Below are 14,593 nucleotides of genomic sequence, written 5' to 3' on the forward strand. Positions count from 1 at the left end.
AAAAGATGAAATAGCAGCACATTTGGCTAGCAGTAACAGGATCGGTCCAAGTCAGCGTGGATTTATGAAGGGGAAATCATGCTTGACTAATCTTCTGGAATTTTTTGAGGATGTAGCTATTAAAATGGACAAGGGAGAGCCAGTGGATGTAGTGTACCTGGACTTTCAGAAAGCCTTTGATAAGGTCCCATATAGGAGGTTAGTGGGCAAAATTGGAGCACATGGTATTGATGGTAGGGTACTGACATGGATAGAAAATTGGTTGGCAGACAGGAAACAAAAAGTAGGGATTAACGGGTCCCTTTCAGAATGGCCGGCAGTGACTAGTGGGGTACCGCAAGGCTTGGTGCTGGGACCGCAGCTATTTACAATATACATTAATGATTCAGATGAAGGGATTAAAAGTAACATTAGCAAATTCGCAGATGACACAAAGCTGGGTGGCAGTGTGAAATGTGAGGAGGATGTTATGCGAATGCAGGGTGACTTGGACAGTTGGGTGAGTGGGCAGATGCATGGCAGATGCAGTTTAATGTGGATAAATGTGAGGTTATCCACTTTGGTGGCAAGAACGGGAAGGCAGATTATTATCTAAATGGAGTCAAGTTAGGAAAAGGGGAAGCACAACGAGATCTAGATGTTCTTGTACATCAGTCACTGAAAGTAAGCATGCAGGTACAGCAGGCAGTGAAGAAAGCTAATGGCATGTTGACCTTCATAACAAGGGGAGCTGAGTATAGGAGCAAAGAGGTCCATCTGCAGCTGTACAGGGCCCTGGTGAGACCACACCTGGAGTATTGTGTGCAGTTTTGGTCTCCAGATTTGAGGAAGGACATTCTTACTATTGAGGGAGTGCAGTGTAGGTTCATAAGGTTAATTCCCGGGATGGCGGGACTGTCATATGTTGAAAGATTGGAGCGTCTGGTGTTGCATACACTGGAATTTAGAAGGATGAGGGGGGATCTGATTGAAACATATAAGAGTATTAAGGGATTGGATATGCTAGAGGCAGGAAACATGTTCCTGATGTTGGGGAGTCCAGAACCAGAGGCCACAGTTTAAGAATAAGGGGTAGGCCATTTAGAACAGAGTTGAGGAAAAACTTTTTCACCCAGAGAGTTGTGGATCAGTGGAATGCTCTGCCTCAGAAGGCTGTGGAGGCCAATTCTCTGGATGCTTTCAAGAAAGAGTTAGATAGAGCTCTTAATGATAGCGAAGTCAAGGGATATGGGGAGAAGGCAGAAACGGGGTACTGATTGTGGATGATCAGCCATGATCACAGTGAATGGCAGTGCTGGCTCGAAGGGCCAAATGGCCTACTCCTGCACCTTTGTCTATTACCTCACTGGGAGCAAGCTCGTCCTCAGCCTTTGCTCGCCAAAGCCTCGAAGCTCCACTCCTACCCTGAGCCACTCACACACTGGCGGCTCCTCTTCAGTTACCCCTCCTTTTATTTGTCCCTCCCAATTATCTCAAGTGCTCACTCCCTCTAATCAACTTATCAACACTCTGTTTAACCCTTCAGTTGCCCTCTGCGCTCCTTTTAAAGCACACTCACCTCAGCTGCTCCCCAGTACTCAGCGCTCTCCTGAGCCCCTCGCTTAAGTATGTATAAATTAATTCAGCCTTGAGATTTGTCTGCTTACAGGCAGCCACAAAGCAAGAAATCCAAAAAAAAAATTAAAAAACCGACTAAGGCCCAATGTGCAGAGAAAAGGAAAAAAGCACAAATCATGCAAACAATAAGAGGAAGTAATAGCAGGCCCAAAGCCTCGGTATCAGTTTTTCATAATAGTGGAGCAAATCGTCATGAAGTTCGCAGACACAAAGCATGTAGCAGCCATAGCAGTCTCAAAGCCTCAGTGCTGGAGAGGAGGAATTCGTCACGGAGCATTACCGGTTATGGTAAACTTGTAAATTTTGTGACTTGTCCTTGAGCAGAATCAACATTGTACACCATAGGAAGAAAACTATAGTGTTATTTTATATGTGATGTCTTGAAAGAGAGGACATTCATGGATTTGATGTGCCATTTTGGCTGTGTTTCAAAAACTAATCAAACTTGATGGTGTATAACATTTCCCTGGTATGTGCTTGTGGCACAGATTTTAGATGAAGCATGCATGAGATTTGAATCTTTCATATTTCATACTTTGTGAAGCTCTGCAGAGAATTACATATTCCACAAGCCTATATCTTCGCTGTAATAGAACAGATAATTGAATATTTATAATGTGCTGTGGCTCATGCAGGCAGCGTATCAAATTTAATAACAAATTTAATAATTAGTTATAATAGATATAACATTGAACTCTGTACTTCTAATAATTATACTTTAATAGATATAACATTGAACTTTGTACATTAACTTTATTGTTAGACAAAGACATAGTCTATCATTTTACTTAACTAAACATGGCAAGTAAATGTGATTTGCAGTAGATTACATCATTAACCTTATCTTGCTAAATAACATGAAAACCTAGGAAGACTGTAATGTCCTGGTGAAACTTTTCATCATGCTCCTCATTGACAGTGCTAAAATTTGTTTAGAATTCACTTTATTTCGTACACAGGAGTAAAAATCTTTATGTTACATCTCCTTCTAAATGTGCAATGTGCAATTTATAGTAATTTATAGTAAATAGTATGTACAACAGGACAGTCAATATGACATAGAAATACAATTGTATCAGCATGAATTAATCAGTCTGATGGCCTGGTGGAAGAAGCTGTCCCGGAGCCTGTTGGTCCTGGCTTTTATGCTGCGGTACCGTTTCCCGGATGGTAGCAGCTGAAACAGTTTGTGGTTGGGGTGACTCAGGTCCCCAGTGATCCTTCGGGCCCTTTTTACACACCTGTCTTTGTAAATGTACGGAATAGTAGGAAGTTCACAACTACAGATGTGCTGGGCTGTCCGCACCACTCTCTGCAGAGTCCTGCGATTGGGGGAAGTACACTTTCCATATCGGGCAGTGATGCAGCCAGTCAGGATGCTCTCAGTTGTACCCCTGTGGAGCGTTTTTAGGATTTGCGTACTCATACCAAACTTCTTCAACAGTCTGAGGTGAAAGAGGCCCTGTTGTACAGACCATGTGAGGGCCTCGGTGATGTGTATGCCGAGGAACTTGAAGCTGTTCACCCTCTCAACCCCAGATCCACTGATATCAATAGGGGTTAGCCTCTCTCCATTCCTCATGTAATCCACAACCAGCTCTTTTGTTTTTGCGACATTGAGGGAGAGGTTGTTTTCTTGACACCGCTGTGTCAGGGTGATGACTTCTTCTCTGTAGGCTGCCTCATTATTATTTGATATTAGGCCAATCAGTGTAGTGTCATAAGCAAATTTAATTAGCAGATTGCAGCTGTGGGTGGCGACACAGTCATAGGTATATAGAGAGTGAAGGACGGAGCTTAAGATACAGTTCTGAGGGGCACCTATGTTAAGGGTCAGAGGGGCAGAGGTGAGGGAGCCAACTCTTACCACCTTCTGGTGATCTGACAGGAAGTCCACCATCCAGCTACACAAGGCAGGGTGAAGGCTAAGGTCTCTGAGCTTCTTGTCGAGCCTGGAGGGAATTATGTTGTTGAATGCTGAACAGCATTCTCATGTATGCATCCTTCTTTTCCAGGTGTGTAAGGATGGTGTGTAGAGCTGTGGCTATTGCATCATCTGTTTGATCAGTTGTATCGGTAGGTTAGTCATAAGGGTTCCACTGTGAGTGGTGGCATGCTGTAGATGTCATCCTTGATCAGCCTCTCAAGGCATTTGTTTATTATTGAGGTGAGTGTGACAGGACGCCAGTCGTTCAGACATGTTACCTTGGTCTTTTTAGGTACAGGGACAATGGTGGACTTTTGAAGCAGGAGGAGCTCTACACTGGAGAGGGAGAGATTAAAAAAAGAAGTCTAAATGGGACTGCAGAAAATGAATCTTTAGTGACACCTTGCACTTTGTGGTTTTGTATGTTTGGAGCATGTTGTCAACCAGCTGCACACAGTTTGGTGCTCTGTAGTTGCCAAGAAAATTTTCAACAACATCCTTGGAACGCCTTCCATGCAATTTTCTCCAGTCCCACTAGAAGTTCTTCAAATTGCCTGTCATGGATAACCTGTTTGATTTGTGGACCAACAAAAATGCCTTCCTTAATCTTGGCATTAGTTGTTCTGACTTGAACAATGAATTAAAATAACAAGATAGGCGATTTTTAAAAAAACAGGTAGGTGATAGGGAAATTTCACGGTGATTTCATGATCAGCAGCTCAAAGTCCATAAAACACACCCAAAAGTTTTCAGGAAGTTAAATTGTTGTCCAGTGTTATCGGTGACTGGCTGTCAAGCAGGATGTTGATAATGTGGAACAACCTAATGTATTTGAATATTAAAGATGGGTGTTAGGCTCCGTTTTGTCAGAGGTGGTCATAGCCTCACATTTTTGAGGGATGGATATTTCTTGCCATTTATTGGCCCAAGCCTTGATGCTATGTGCACTTTGTAGCATGCAGGCAATGGCTGCTTCCCTTGCTGAGAAGTCTTAAGTGGAATTTATTGAGACTTGGACACCAGCCTGAGAATTGCTGTTGGAACTGTGTGTGTGTATATACACACACACACACACACACACACACACACACACACACACACACACACACACACACACATATATATTTCATCACCAGAGGATATAGACGGGTGTGGTGTTCAGCAACAAGTTTTAGGATAGGATAGGGATCAAGTGAGAGGGGGAATGACGTATGACACTGAAGGTCCTTGTGCCTGAAGCTCAGGAAGGAAGACTTGTCCTGTTAACATACCTCTTCTTTCCTATAAAAGCTGATACCCACATTTCATGTCTTCATCTAATTCCTCCTACAGACAAAAAAAGAACTTCTAGCAAGATACCAAAGGCCAGTACTGCCTTTCTCCTTGTGATTTTTGAAGAATGTCTAGAATAGAGCAATAAATTGTTTGTTTATTAGCTGAAAGCTTCTGGCAATTTCTGGAATAACGTTGTTTTTATGTTGGTGAAGTATTGACTGAATTTTCCAGAAAGTAAATGAGATTAGATTAGATTAAATCAGATTCAATCCAGAAGTCCTCAAGTCTGTAGTAGCAAGTGAGCCGTACCAGAAGATGTATTTGTAAGTAGCGTTTAGTTCTTGACAGTGATTTGATTACCTCCAGTCAACTGGTTACTGTTGGCAGCAACTGTTCAGTGAGACAGTATCTGGCAATTCAGTTTTGGTACTAAACACCTGTGATTGTGTCAAAAAGCCCTTAGTGTCCCTCCAGGTGTCCGTTTCTATTACAAGTTTCAATATCTTTACTGTCTTGCAGTGCACACGTGCTATTGTAGTTTTCAACATGGTTATCTCAGGAGCCCTTGCTCCCTGCTTCACTAAATTTTGATTATCACATGTATAGCACCCTGCCACAACCCCATCTCCCTACATCATTTCTCTTTAAACTTTCTGAAGGCAGTGAGTTGTAATTATGACTGTATGTAACCCCCGGGGTTCTGTCGGCTGTGTGAGTCTAGGGGTGACAATCTCTGGCCCCACCAAACATATGACATTGAGGTGCAAAACCTCCTGTTTGTGTGAATGCAGCGTGATGTGTTACCCGTTACAATACCCCGAAATAACAGACAGTACACCATATGCAATTAAACGATTTAGCTTTGTAATTCTTAATTTGACTAAAGGGTTAGTAAAGTAAAACAAAAAGGGCCCATTTTAATGAAACTGTCTAATGTGCACAAGTTGGAGCTCACGGTTTCCCTCCCGCTGGTCCTCCATCGATTTCCCTGGGCTTTGTCGACTCCCGACCCACTCCAAGTCCACTCCTTTCTGGTGTCTACAACCTCTCCTTTCTGGCATCTTCTCTTCCCATCTTCCACCAAACAAAAGACCCAGATCACCAGGCACACAGCACAACAACACACTCCCCTCACTGGACGACTCACATTCCACAGCACTCGTTATCTCTAACCATAACTCAAACACTGCTGCTACAGAAAGACCATTACGTTAGCAGTGAAACCTTGCCCAGGGTGTTAACATGTATATTCATGTAACCTGGATTGTCCTCACCGCAGAGTCTCAGGTTAGGAGAAAATGAAATCAAAACTGGATTTTCAGTTTAAAGTCAAGACTTTATGCTCTGTCTCTTGGCAGGTTCACCCATGCCAAGCAGATCAAAGGATAGAGGCCAGATTAAGAGTGGTCCACCAGTCCTCCAGGTTCAGGGGCTCAGCTCAGGGCCAACAACCCTGACTGGTAAAATAAAACTGTCACGGAAACAGCAAAGAAGAATCCTTCTACATCTGAGTGCAATGGTATTCCTGAGTCTCCACCCGGGATTTGCATGACTGACAGTAGTGAAACCCGAGAGGAAGCTACTGACATGATGAATGAAGCCCTGAACGCCAGAGATAGAGGACCGGCATTGCTGCTTTAAATGCCAGCAGTGTGAGCAATAAGTACGTAGCTTCACATTATATTTTGAAATAGAAGAAAATTACCTGAATAAATTTATTACCAGCCTTTATTTCTTTCTTAAGCTGGGTATTAAAACAGAGGTTATGAATGACATGATAATGGGTTTCATCACTTTAAATTGAAATTGAAAAAAAAATTAGCCAGGAAAGGATTTAGTACATGCAAGCATTCATCTTCCACATGGAAAGGTAGGATAATCTATTAATGATCAAAACAATATAACAAATTTTAAACTTGATACTGGTGCCTGTGTGACTTGAAATACAAAATACGGGGTCAGAATGTATTTATCTTTTGCTGCAGGTTATATATGCAACTTCCAAAGTTCACTGTACATTTATTATGTATACATTATGCAACCTTTAGATTTGTCTCCTTGCAGGCAGCCACAAAACAAAGACACCTCAAAAGAACCCATTTAGAAAAAACTGTCAAACACGCAATGTGCAGAGAGAGAGTGAAAGATACAAATGATGCAAACAATAAAAGTAAGCAAATAGCATTCACAACTGGAAACTTATGAAAGACACAATGCCAGGCATCATTGCAAAAGCAACAGCTCAATGCAAAGCCGAGTAAATATTGCGAGACCACAGACGCAAAACCAGTCATCACTGCAGTTCTGCACAGAACTGAGTAAATGTCTCGGAGCAGTGAATTGAACCGGCCTTCGCTTCAACTCCGGTTGTGACACCCTGACGTTTCCAATCTGACCTGGCACTTAAATCATCCAAACATCAAGGCATTCCTACGTCTCGGACCATTCTGAGGCCTGGATCCCGCCGCGGCGATACAGCCTATAGTCGACCTTTCAAATTCAGCCTGGCACAATCATTGACCAGACATCAGGACTTCCCACACTCTTGGGGATGCCCAGACTCTGCTTTGATTCTTCTTTGATCCTGACTCAGTTTGCCATTACCAGGCCTTCCATGCGCCAACTGCCACCGTTCACTTCCGCTTGCCTCAGCCACCTTTGAACACCACTCCATTATTCGTGTTCATTGTTATTAATAAAGTCTCATTAAGTATCTAGTAGCTTCCTTCGTTATTCATTATTTTCTTTAAACATCCAGCTTAAGATGGGTGCTGGTCCCAGATGTTGAAGGGTGTGAGGGAAGAGAAGTGAGTGCAGTTACTATTACAATGGAGAAGGTGCTCAAAAAGCTGAAATTCCTACGTCACCCGAACCAGATGAGCTGCACCCTAGAGTTCTGAACGAGGTAGCAGTAGAGATTGTGGAGGAATTAGTAATGATCTTTCAAAAATCATTGGACTCTGGCGTGGTGCTAGAGGACTGGAAATTTGCAAATGTCACTCCACTCTTTAAGAAAGGAGCAAGGCAGCAGAAGGGAAATTATAGACCTGTTAGTATGACCCCAGTGGTTGAGAAGATGTTTGAGTATGGAGCACTTGGTGTCACAGGGCAAGATAGGACAAAGTCAGCATTATTTCCTTAAGGGAAAATCTTGTCTGATGAACCTGCTGGAATTCTTTGAGGAGATTACAAGTAGGATAGATACAGGGAATGTAGTAGATGTTGTATATTTGGACTTTCAGAAAGACCTTGACAAGGTGCCACACATGTGGCTGCTTATTAAGTTAAGAGCCCATGTTATTACAGGGAAGTTACTGGCATGGTTAGAGCACTGGCTGATTGGTAGAAAGCAGCAATTGGGAATAAAAGGATCCTTTTCTGGTTGGCTGCCAGTGACTAGTGGTGTTCCACAGAGGTCAGTGGAGCAGAAGGAGCTGCTTCTTTTTATGTTGTATAGCAATGATTTGGATGATGGAATAGATGGCTTTGTTGCCAAGTTTGCAGATGATATGAAGATTGGTGGAAGGGCATGTCGTGTTGAGGAAATAGGTAGGATGCACGAGAATTTATACAGATTTGGAGAATGAGCAAGAAAGTGGCAAATGAAGTACAATGTTGAAAAATACATGATCATGCACTTTGGTAGAAGAAGTTAAAGTGCAGACTATTTTCTAAATGGGCGGAAAATCCAAAAATCTGAGATGCAAAGAGATTTGGGAGTCCTTATGCAGGATACCCTGCAGGTGAACTGGCAGGTAGAGTTGGAGGAGGGGAAGGCAAATACAGCATTAGTATTCATTTCAAGAGGCCTCGAATACATAAGCAGGGATGCAATGCTGAGGCTTTGTAAGGCACTGGTGAGGCCTCACCTTGAGTATTGTGAACAGTTTTGGGCTCTTTAATCTAAGAAAAGGTGTGTTGGCATTGGAGTGAGTTCAGAGGAGGTTCACAAGGATGATTCTGGGAATGAAAGGGTTATCATATGAGGAATGTTTGATAGCTTTGGATGAGATGGGATCTCATTTCGAATGTTGAAAGGCCTTCACAAGGTAGATATGGAAAGGATGTTTCCCATGGTGGGAGTGTCTAGGACAAGAGGGCACAGCCTCAGGATAGAGGAGCGTCTATTTAAAACAGAGGTGCAGAGAAATTTCTTTAGCCAGAGTGGGGTGAACTTGTGGAATTTATTACCACAGGCAGCTGTGGAGGCCAGGTCGTTGGGTATATTTAAGGCAGAGCTTGATAGGTTCTTGATTGGACACGGCATCAAAGGATATGAGAAGGCTGGGGAGTGGGGCTGAAGCGGGGAAAATAATGGATGAGCCATGATTAAATGGTGGAGCAGCCTCAATGGTCCTGATGGCAGAATTCTGCTCCTATGTTTTAGGGTCATATGGTCTTTGTTTCATGGCTATCTGGAGAAGACAAATTTTACAGTTGTATAGATATATACTTTGATAATAAATGAACAATGTGATGACTTGGGCAGTTTTGACTCCCTGTTGTAGAGTCTTCCTGTCTGCCACGTTGCAGTTTGATGCAGCATTTTAGGATGCTCTCTGCTGCACGTCTGTAGAATGATGTAAGTATACAGTAGATGCATATAGTCCAGCTTTCTTCGGCCTCCTCAGAAAGTAGAGGCATTGGTGAGCTTTCCTGATTGTGTAGGATTATGTAGTTTATGAAATAAATAAAACAAAACTAAATTTTAAAACCTTGAAATTTTGAAGTGTTTGGTGAAATTTAGAATCTATTTGCAAAAAATATTTTTTGTGGGCAAAAGTGTTGTCTAGCAGTTATAGTTACTGATAGCTTAAAAAGATAAAAAGCTCAGTTATAGTTTATTCATCAAAGACTGTGACGAGTCATTCAGACTCAAATAATTTTTTTTATATGATAGTAATGGACTACAAATTATGCACGATGGGCATGTTCATTTTGGTAAAGGACATCTATAGGGTTAAAAAAAATTCTGACTGCACTTTGGACAGGATTTTAAATTACATCGTCCAGCCAGAGTCCAGGTTGGAACACTCTACGATCCCTGTGGATGGATGTTGTGTGGGTAGGGCTGAGACATAAACCAGAGATCCCCATGATCAATGATCAAGGTTGGCAGGCCCTGTGAACAAGGCCAGTGAATTCCCAGGTCTGCAAGTCCCAGAATCGGAGGTTTGTGCAGGGAGGCGTGAGGGCTAATGAGCCCCCAGGTTGGCTAGTCTCAGGATTGGAGCTCAAAGCCCATGATTGACGAGATTTGGGCTTGATACAGAATGCCCAAAGACCAAGGTCAATGAGTCTATAAGTTGAGACCCTTGTCAACTTAACCAACACAGATAAAGTCCAATATCTGTGAGTCTGGCCAGGGACTGGAAGTCGGAGGCCCAGAGGTGGCCTGTCTATGAGCATTAGTGGGAGGGAGGAAGAAAGGAATTTGTTTTACTTTTGTTTTGTTTTGTTTTGTTGGTTGTCTGGTTCTACTGAAGATCGTGAGCATGTTATGTTAGCTCTGTAATGTCTCGCTTGGGTTGTGTTGGTTGTGAATGGAAACGATGAATTTCACTGTTGGTTTCGATGTGCATGTCATAGATAAATCTGAATCTGAAACCTTGTCCATGGTTTGTTTGTTGCCTTTAAGCTTCACAGGGCTGACTTGTTCCACTTCTTGTCAAATTGGGGTAACCAGTAACCTTATTTACACCACGTCTACTTACCGTTTCTCCCTTTGTCTGTAGATCAGTATCTCTTGATTAAGTAATGCAGCGATTTTAAAATTGTTTGAAAATCTCCCTACAGCATTACTGTTTCCTTTCATTGAAAGGAGTTACAGTTTTACAACAAATGAAGGTTGTTTTTCATTTCTACCCAGTTCATGATTCTTGTATCTAATTTCTCCATTGTTGGCAGTTTCGCCTTCAGTTCAATAGACTTTGCTTTTCAGAAACTCAAACCCTACTATTTACCTAAACTTTCCAAATATGCTTTGGCTTACTGTTTTATTGATAGCCCCCCCTGGAATATTTTACATTGTAGTCATATAGGTTGTTGTATATCTGTGAATATCTCTTTTTTCACTTTTATTTTGCAGTTATTTTATTTTGCACATTCTTTTGGAGAAGGCTGTTCCACAAAAGATGGGACAAATTGGCCCAACTCGTAGCCAGGACAAAAATCAAATCTTGAAATGTAACACCAAAAAACACTTATAATTACTGTCCCATAATTATGGTGCAAACAGACACCTCTGAGTTTGTTTTAAAAGGAAGAGTGCCTTATTTCTGGTAAGATAGTGGTGCATGTGAACAGAGCAGCCTCTCAGGGGCCAACCAAAGGTACTTTTTTCTTTGTGAAGTTTGTTTATGATCTAAGGACAACTCTACTCTGAGAACCTCGGGCATTTCACTTGTGATCACAAGACTCTGTTGGGCGGTGATCATGTAGGTTACCACAGGCCTGTTACCCTTGTCTGGTGGAGGGACAGTTGACATGGGAGCTGTGTAGCCTCAGCTGTAATGAGAACTTGGCCTCAAGCCTCGGGTTTGCCTGCTGCTGCAGACCAAGTGAGAGACGCAGAAGCACGACAGCATGGTTGAGCTTGGCTGGGGCCTGGCCTCGCGCATCGGTGCTGCCCTCCCGTGTTCGAGCGGTGGAATGACAGGCTGGATTGCGTGCATCCGTACACTACCCAGAGACTACCATCGATTGCTGGGCATTGTCACTCAGGGTATGTACTATATATGTTGTTTTTTCGAGTGAATATGCTTCTTTGCACGATATTTTGAATTATGTTATTTGCTATTTTTGAATGCTTGCTTGTTATTTTGAATGTTTTGCACTGTGGCCCCAGAGGAGCATTGTCTTGTTCAGCTTTATCTATGTATGGTTTTAATGATAATTAAACTTGATTTGATTTGAATGTGGACCATTGAAAGACTTCATTCAATTTCTAAAGGGAAAAATGCTGCTGTTTGTAAAATAACAGGCTATGTTACACTGGCAAATTTGTCTGGAAAATGGTTTTTGTGCCTGTTATGCCATTCTCAGGTTTTAGCTCAGAATCATTATCCTGATAACATATTAACAATTAAATGATTTAAAATGTATTTAATTACTTACAAACTATGAAGGTATGAGGAAATATTACCATAATTGTCGGGGCCTCATTTTGCTGGGAATGGTAAGGTGCTGATTCTAGATGCTCTTCCTTGCCAGATGAGCATTTTTGCAGAATTGTAACTTGAATCATAAGGTAACATTCCGCTGTAAAATGCAGGGAATTGGCAATCTGTCCTTATCACGAGGAACTCGGTTGGGAAATTGCGAAGACATCAGGGGTTTTCATGTTCATGCCTACTTGTATGCAAGTTCTGAGTATTGACAGGTGGATTTGGGACTGTCATATGTTGAAAGATTGGAGCAACTGGGGTTGTATACACTGGAATTTAGAAGGATGAGAGGGAACATGATTGAGACATATAACATTATTAAGGGATTGAACATGCTAGAGGCAGGAAACATGTTCCCGATGTTGGGGGAGTCCAGAACCAGAGGCCACAGTTTAAGAATAAGGGGTAGACAATTTAGAACGGAGTTGAGAAAAAACTTTTTCCCACAGAGGGTTGTGGTTCTGTGGAATGCTCTGCCTCAGAAGGCAGTGGAGGCCAATTCTCTGGATTCTTTCAAAAAAGAGTTAGATAGAGCTCTTAAAGATAGCGGAGTGAAGGGATATAGGGAGAAGGCGGGAAAGGGGTACTGATTGTGGATGATCAGCCATGATCACAGTGAATGGTGGTGCTGGCTCGAAGGGCTGAATGGCCTACTCCTGCACCTAGTCTATTTGTTGGCATTCTGCAGGAAAATAAGCTAATATTCCTTAAGTATTCTTGTGTAATACAACAATCTTAGATTGTTGTTTGTTTGGTTTAATGAGAAATATATTGGTACAGAACTTCCACTGGTAATGGGTGAGCTGTCACTTCCTAGTGTCATCACTGTGCCAATGCACAAGCAACTTTTGTAGTAGAGTGTACCAGAGATCTGAAAGCCACCCTCAGTTAAGTCTTTCTCCGTTGCATAATCCAGTGCTACAGTCTATGTAGAGATAATCAACATGGAACTGCCTGTATGCCAACATCTTAATCTCTTCCATGGCTGTTTTCACTGCAAAATATTGTAACCATTAAGCCTACTGATGGTTAGCTATTAATTATTAATTATTCTATTAATTGTTGAACAGCTTAGCTGATGAGAAAAATTGATTGTTATCCTCTCGGAACAGCATTTACTTATTCGATGACTTCATTTAATAATAAAATATACTTATGAATGATTATAATAGCTAATTTTTTGCCTTAATCCTACTTGCCTATATTAATATTTTGATTTCTGTAAAAATAATTTAAATTGTATGATGAATCCTTAATTCCTACTTCCTGGTATGTTGTATGATTTCTCTGTTATTTATTTATTGAATGAAACACCGCACAAAACAGGCTCCTTCGGCCCTTCGAACGGTGCTGCCCAGCAACCCCCTATTTAACCCTTGTGTAATCGTGGGACAATTTATAATGACGAATTAACCTACGGACTGGTATGTCTTTGAACAATGGGAGGAAACCTGTGCAGTCATGGGGAGAACGTGCAAACTCGTTATAGGCAGTAGTGGGAATTGAACCCTGGTCTGCTGGTACTGTAAAGTGTTGTGCTAACCACTATGTTACCACACTACCTGCTTGCTGAATTCTCTCTTCTTTACAGCACAGGCCGCAATAGAATGTATCAATGGTACCTAGCCTTCTAAATCTGCAATGGACATTGCTAGAGCCATTCTTTCTCCACTGATCGTGGGCCACGAAAATGGGTGGAAGATGTAAATGCAGTTTGGAAATCTTTAGCTATTGTTTCTGAGGTAAGTCAGTAAGTAAAGTAAGTATAAAGTACATTGTCATTGGGTATGTTATCTCAGTTATGTTTGAATGAGGTACTAAATTGTACTAATACGCATCTTTGTGCATTTGTCAATGAAACAATGCTTAGATCAGGGGTTCCCAACCTTTTTTTTGCCATGGACCCATACCATTAACTGAGTGGTCTGTGGACCCCAGGCTGGAAACCCCTGGTTTAGAATAATTTCGTTTTTTTTAGTTACCGTTTATCATATGGAAAAGGAAATTTATATTATTTTTAAATAATTTAAATATGTTTCAGTTGCATTTATCTCTTATATCTTCAGATAAATCAACCCTAAAAACAAAATCCCAAAGAACTGCCTATGCTATTTGAAATTGCTTAATTCAAATTAAAGGTACTTTACTCTTACAATGATAGCTTATTTACAATGATCATTTTCTATTGTAAACTAAATTTCAATGTGATCTCATGTCATTAAGTATTTTCAATGCAGTTTTGAAAATATCCTTAAGTGCAAATGTTAGTCTGGTGAAGTCCATTTTCTCTGTGGCAGTATGTTGTCAAACGATGGCAAGTTCCATTAGGGTGAGTCGCACAAGAGCTATGGTACAGTGTGTTGGAATACCATCTCAGTTAGGAGCTTCTCTTAACAAGCCAAGGACATATTTGCTCCTTTCTTTTGATTGACATCTTTCCCTTTAAGTGCCTTTTACTTTGTAAACACTAGGAATGTAAATATTTTGATGTAATTACAAATTATTCAGCAATGTTAAATAACACATTTTAAATATCAACAGAATACACATCAAATCATTAGTAGTATTTTATTTTTGTGCTACTCAGTAATAATGTCCAATGTAGCTA

The 14,593-nt window shown here is 41.3% G+C and overlaps 1 long non-coding RNA gene across 1 annotated transcript in view; it reads left to right on the plus strand.

The window, feature by feature from the left end:
* The window catches only part of LOC134348690 (uncharacterized), an 81,223-nt gene that overhangs the window by 45,717 nt on the left and 20,913 nt on the right, over nucleotides 1–14,593 (plus strand). The window contains exon 2 of the long non-coding RNA XR_010018476.1: nucleotides 13,577–13,727. This is a non-coding gene — a long non-coding RNA (uncharacterized LOC134348690). The remainder of the gene's footprint in view (nucleotides 1–13,576; nucleotides 13,728–14,593) is intronic.

Source organism: Mobula hypostoma, chromosome 6, assembly GCF_963921235.1.
Source record: "Mobula hypostoma chromosome 6, sMobHyp1.1, whole genome shotgun sequence".
Taxonomy (NCBI): domain Eukaryota; kingdom Metazoa; phylum Chordata; class Chondrichthyes; order Myliobatiformes; family Myliobatidae; genus Mobula; species Mobula hypostoma.